This window comes from Mastomys coucha, unplaced genomic scaffold (assembly GCF_008632895.1).
Source record: "Mastomys coucha isolate ucsf_1 unplaced genomic scaffold, UCSF_Mcou_1 pScaffold14, whole genome shotgun sequence".
Lineage (NCBI taxonomy): Eukaryota > Metazoa > Chordata > Mammalia > Rodentia > Muridae > Mastomys > Mastomys coucha.
The window spans coordinates 54,134,697-54,141,437 of NW_022196896.1; the positions used below are offsets into that span (position 1 = coordinate 54,134,697).

General features: G+C 36.7%; 1 protein-coding gene across 3 annotated transcripts in view; it reads right to left on the reverse strand.

The window, feature by feature from the left end:
- Positions 1-6,741, reverse strand: part of Adgrb3 (adhesion G protein-coupled receptor B3) — a 729,205-nt gene that overhangs the window by 276,901 nt on the left and 445,563 nt on the right. The window lies entirely within an intron of this gene.

Sequence of the window (6,741 nt, forward strand, 5' to 3'; positions counted from 1 at the left end):
ATATATATATATATATATGGATGTATGGATGTATAAAGGCATATAGGTATATGTATGGATGAATAAAGGCATATATATTATATATCTATGCATAGAGACATGCATGTGTCTCCCTCTATATAGGCATAAAGGTATATAGGTATATATATATATATATATGTATATATATATATATATATGGATGTATAAAGGCATATATGAATATATATATGCACATAGGCATGTATGTGTATATATATATGCATAAAGGCATATATATATTATATACACACACACATATATATATATATTCATAAAGGCATGTATAGGGTGAAAGTGGAACAGAGCTATCTAAAGGAACAAAAGTGAGTAACAGAAGGGAGTAGGGGTGGGACAGGGGATGGTGGGAGACATGATGAGGAGTATGCTCAATGTACAATATATATATGCATAAATATGTCCTCATGTAATGCATTGCCATGCACAGTTTATAATCACAACAAAATAAGACAATTGACTAAGTAAACAAAAAGTTTATTTATAGAAGCATTTTCCCCTAAATGTATCTTATTTTTGTGAAGTTGAATATTTCCACAACAGGAAATTGTGACAATGCATATTCTATTGAGAAGTAAATAATAAGAAGATATAAATGAAGATAATTGTAATAAGCAAATGAAACCTGTTCATTTTGTCTTTCTTTCTTTACAAACTCCTGGATCTACAAATAATCAAAAGATCACAATCTACTGGGTATATATGAATTGATGATTTTTATATTATATGTAAAGATAGATGGCTAATAGTATATAAATGGATACCTCTGTGGGGAGCCGCAGCTGCCACCATATATATATATATATATATATATATATATATATATATATATATATATATATATATATATATTGAACACCTGGTCTCCGGTCAGAGCAGAAAGCATTGATAATCAAGCCTTAGTTGGAGAATCTGAGTGCCTCTAGTTTGTGATGCAAGCTGGCATGATTTTTCCACAGCCTATTATGCTTTGCCACGTAGCTGATGCTGATTGGGACCAGGGACAGTATTTAACCTGGGAGGGCTGGGGGTGAAGAGAGGAGATTATTATGATTATTGGGATAAGTAAGAAGAAGTAAAAATGAAGGTTCCTGATTAAACTGCTGGGAGAAGAGCTCGTTGTTGCCTCCTTATTTCCGCTGGATGGAGGGGCAGCAACATACCCCCAAATTCTTTTGAAGTAATTTGCTATTTTATTTGCTTGTTTATTTAGAGAAGCTTTCCTGGAGCTTACTATATAACTCCAGTTGATCTGGAATTTGTAGTTAGTGTCTGGTCTCAGCCTCTTGAGTGCCACGATTATAGGTGGGAGTGGCCATGCCTCGCTATTTTCAGAAAATACCATCACTAATGTAAGAGTGATGAGAGGTTTTCTTCTTACAAGAAGGATAACAATGCACACTTAGTCTTTTCTTGTTCTCTCTGGATTTGCTTTCCATTATGACATGACACAGCTAAAAGACCTTAACAGCTATAGTGTCTTTAAAATCGATGGATTTTAAATAAAGATGTGGTTGCAGTCAATTGCCTCTCTCTGATATTCTTTTATGGTAACACAGCATGGATGAAGATAGTGGTTTTCAAACTTATATTATTTTTCACAAACAACATTTCTTCTGCCATATTGGAGAAAAGAGAAAAAGGTAAGAACAAACTGTTACAGGAGGATGATTTGGGACTTGACTGTGTATTCTTTGTAAAACTGAATTCACAGCTAACTTTTGCTGTGAGAAGGGAAGAAAGGTTTTCTTCAGTAGAGTAGCTATATGTAAGATGTCCTTGACTCTGTAAACAACTCCCCGACTCATGGGCTTCTGAGCAATCCTAAAGAAACTCAGTGAGTAGTCAAATTGAATCTAAACAGAGCAAAACAAGACAACGCAGGGGAAGAAAGGGGGAGAATGGACAAGTTGAGAAGAGAAAGGGGATCTCTGGGAATGGGCATAAAAGATAAGAGAGGGTAGCAAGAATGATGTAGCAGAAATATGTTATATATGTAAGCAAATGACCTAATGTAACCCACTGTGAATAACAAATATGTACAAATAAAAACAAATGCCAAAAATCCAACGTATGGGATGTACCCAAAAGGGAAAAAAATTAAACACTTTTGATTAGTGCTGAGTTCATTCCCATAAACAGAAGAAGGGAGAAGTGGGGACAGAACTAGACTCGATAGAGTTAGAGTCATCAAAAGCATTTACCTGCCTCCATTCTACTCTTTGGAGTAGAACATGCTAACAGCTCAGAGTAGTGACTGAAATACTATCTCAAGTGTGGAAAGTAGAAATGTGGGATTCCATTAGAATCCCAGGGACATATTTCATATTTTACTGACTAATTACATAATTAGACAAGTCACCTACATACCACAAAGACTAGTATTCTTCTAAATAAAAGAGGTAGATTAGTAAAATCTACCATGTTTATTATTTAAATAAGATGAGAGCCCATAATTTATTTTCTGTATTATCCATATTGGTGTATTCAATAGCTTTGCATTGTTGTAATGAAATACATGAAAAACAATAAATTGAATGGAAACTCATTCCCCACCCTTTGTTAAGCACACCCTTGGCTTTTCTTGCAGCAGGTGCCATAGTGCTTCCTGCCCCAGGTCCTCATAACATTTCTTTAGAACTTTCTTTGGTGGGAGTGAGACTATTTTATGCAAATCTCAGCCTTATTTCATTTCTTAAAACAATTTTTTTAATTTCCCTAACTAAAATATGAACTCTACCTCATTCTCCTTTCTTCTAGCATTGTGGTCCTTATCCTTTAGTTCTTATTACATTTTACCATTACATACACACACATTGCACAAATATATGCATATGCACAATGAACTCCAAGAAGTGACACATTTAACTGTGACGTATGAGTTCAGTTTCATCTGAATCTACAGTGTGACATTACTGCAAGTCAGAGAAGGGGTTCATAGAGAATGCAGACTGAATTACTTCCGTTCACTTCGCATCCCACATTTCTGCTGTCTCATAAACAGTTAAGGTAAGCACTTTTCTATTGTGTAAATAATCAGCATCATACTCTCTGATGGGCATCTGTCCACTCTGGACAACATCTCATAATATAAGAAATCCACCATTAAAGAAGAGATACAAGAAAAAGAAAACATCCTTTTAGGCTGAACAGGATTTTCAAGTAAGACAATGAAGAATATCTACTATATATTAAATATCACATATTAAAATAGCATGCATTTGAAGTACTCTTTACATAAACATTGAGTAAACTAGAAGAAAATCTTTGATTTTAGAAAACTGGATTTTAACGTCCCCTGTTTTTACACCTACACAGAAATATTTTTCTATTAAAAAAAGAACAATTATGATGAAAATCTACTTATATACACCATGTAATTTTCTTACAGAAGCTTAACAAAGAGTAGTCGTACTCTATTGTTTTGCTAGTTAGAAATACCATCATAGATTTATCTAGAAATTCTTTGGGGGAAGATAATTATTGCACACATTTATGTGTAATAACAGCATGCGAATCTCTGATGAAGTAATATAAGGTTTTAAGGACAGAAAATTTCATCCAGGTTATTCTTTAAACCCACTACTGAGACAGGAAGAAGTTTCTCGTACTTTGAATTTTTTAATGGTAGGAAAGTACTACTCTGCTGTGCAGGCCTAGCAGAAGCCCCTGAGTGTGTTGAAATCAGAATGTCATCTACATTTAGCTAGTTAGACATTCTGCTCATCTCTTGTACAGCAACGGCACAGTCTTCATCTCTACATTAGAAATCACGAAAAGAGGAACACCGTCCAAGCCCCTCAATCCTTCACGATTGAAATCCTCTGAGCACAGTGTCTTTTCTACCTTTATAATCACCGAACATGGTGAGAGTTTCTAGAAAACTGCTGAACCCACTGAATTCTCCCCGTGGACAAATGGTGCTGACCAGAGATGGCAAATGAAATGGATTGGCTGGAGAGCAATCCATTTTACTTACTTCGAAGAGTGATTAACTTTCTTTTGCAGGTTGGTGGAGGATACACACATGGATTTTCAGCTTGGGAAGGGAAAGCAGAAATAAGACCCAGAAAAGTACTGTGTAGCAGAAGCCCAACTGCACACAAGGCTGTCCTGCTACTATACTGCCAGTACATTAAATATGACCTCTGCCCCTGGAGACACACAGGTCAACAGGTATGGCTTGGTCACATACCAGCAAAAAATGCGAAGTAGTGTCAATGTCCTCTCTTCTATGTTTCCTGTTCTTGTAAGAATCTGATGTCTCTGTGTTTAACAAGGCAACTAGAACGCTCAAGTGCTGGACTGTTTGTCACTGCCACTGAGTAGCCGTGTAACCTTGGGTATAATATTCAATCCATCCTGACCTTTGGTTGTCACCAATAAATAGAGGGCAACATATATAAGACCATCATGGAGTTATTCTTAGTATTGTATGACTTTTCTTTTATAAAACTTAAACTCTTTGAGGCAAACTGCTAGAATAGATGAAAGGGCTTAGTCTGGGGAGAAGAGAGGAGGAAGAAGAAATTTAGAGATGAACTCTCTGCTAGGGCCCATGAGTAGATTTCTGAAATGTAAGAATGAGGCAGATGACCATGAGGGACTGAGGAGGACTCCTTTGTATCATGAGCTGAAGGTAGCAGGCCAGGGGAATGGTGGTAGGTCTTTAGCATGAGTGAATGTCCTGGGAAGCAGTTCCTCTCTAACAAGAGTAGAGGAAGCAGCAGAGAGGATAGCTCAGTTATGGTAGTCAGTAAAGTGGGTATCTGTGGAAATGCCCTGGTACCATATTGATTTCTGGTACCCTTTGTAGGCTAGAATACAACTATGGATGGATTAGGGTCTGGAATCAGATTGTTATTGCTTTCAAAAATAAAAACCGAGGATTTGGTGCATATGCAAACATACAAAGTAATTTGTTGACTACATGCTCTATCCATTGTATCCCTATTCCTTGTTTTTATTTGAAAGGACTGACCTTGGGCTGTACTTGTGTAAGGGTCATTTTTTAAGTCACCTGATGTTACCTATAACATTAAAAGTGTATACAACATTCACTTTCTAAATGTTACCAACATCACACAAAGAATTCATATATTGGTTGTGAAATCTTATACTCCCCTACAATAAGAAAATATCTCTTGAATAAAATGTACAGAAAGTTAAACAGCCAAGCACCATACACATATTTGCTTATTTTTATTGTGGCAGATTGCACATAACTTATTTGTTTACATGTGAATTATTGAGCTCAGGTCAGTTTCCATGACTCCTGGGAACTCAAGCGATTATGTTCACAGCTCCAGTCACTGTACGGGTGCTGGGATAACTACAGGTGGCAAGGTCAGCAGTGACAGCCTAGAAGCCAGGAAATGGTCCTTCAAGATCCTGAGAAAGAGGACCAAACCACTTTAGAATCTAAGTATCCTATGCCCCAAGATGCATACAGTAACCATGTCTGTTCATGGAGTTATGGTCTTTTAATTTTACTATTATTTTAAAAGAACCAACAAGGGGCATTGGTGATAACCTATGTAATTTATTGAGGGCTCAATTTCTGACATTTCATTACCACATCACCTGGTTCACTGTGGGAGCTGCCAATCAAAATTTGTTCCAAGTTTATCAAGCTCTTTATCTCCATGGTTTGGCACAGAGGTAAGGGCATAAGAGAGATTCCCAGCAAACAGTAGGCATAGATAGTGGCAATACTTGCAAAGGGACCCCTCCTTTTTCTGTTTTTTTTTTTTACAACCATTCCCAGTTTGCAGCCCAAAAAGCAATGAGCCCGATGTCTGCACAATTACCAGGCTTCAGAAAAGGAATTCTTATTGCATACTTCCAGGGGGCTATAGGTAGGACTGACCATGAGGAAGAACTCATTCTGCTCATTTAAAACTGCTCTGGGACAAAATCAATCTCAAATCCTGGAGATGAAGAGCTTGATAAATCTGGAACAAATTTTGATTGGCAACTTCCACCGTGAACTAGGTGTTGAAATGTCAGAGATTGAGCCCTGGTGTTTTGAAATATGACTTTTATAGAAATGTAGGAAAAACAATAGATACTGAAGAGAGCATTCAAGGTTGTTGAGAAGCCATAAACACAACAAACAAAACAAACAAACAAACAAACAAACAACAATTCATCAAGAATTAATAGCAGAAAGTTCTTGCTCTCTGAGAAACACAGATGATAAAAATACTAAATAGCATCAAACATATTAATATAACAGCATATTTCTGAGAAGAAATTCAAGATGAGAAAATAAACAACATTGTTCAAGTCTAAAAAAAGGATAACTATAAAATGAGATTAATTTTCTTAGCAATGTTATGTGAGGAATTAAAGAAGACATTCTAAGGTAACAACTAAGAATATTTATGACCACCAGACCATGTTTACAAAATATCTTTCAGGTGGCCCACATTCATAAATGAGACAAAATTAACTACCACCATGACCCAATGTAAAATATCAGTCCTACAGGAATTTAAGTGTTGGTATCAGGATAGGCTCTGAACTCGGTGACGTCAGACCTAGGAGACAGCGACCCACACATCTGCAGCCTTGGCAACCACTATACATTCCCAGAATCCACTTGGCTCACCTCATACCTTTACCTGTGAGAGGCTACATCACTATCCAAGTAAAAGGCAGATCCCTCTGACTTCTCTCTCTCTCTTCCCCCCTCCTCTTCTC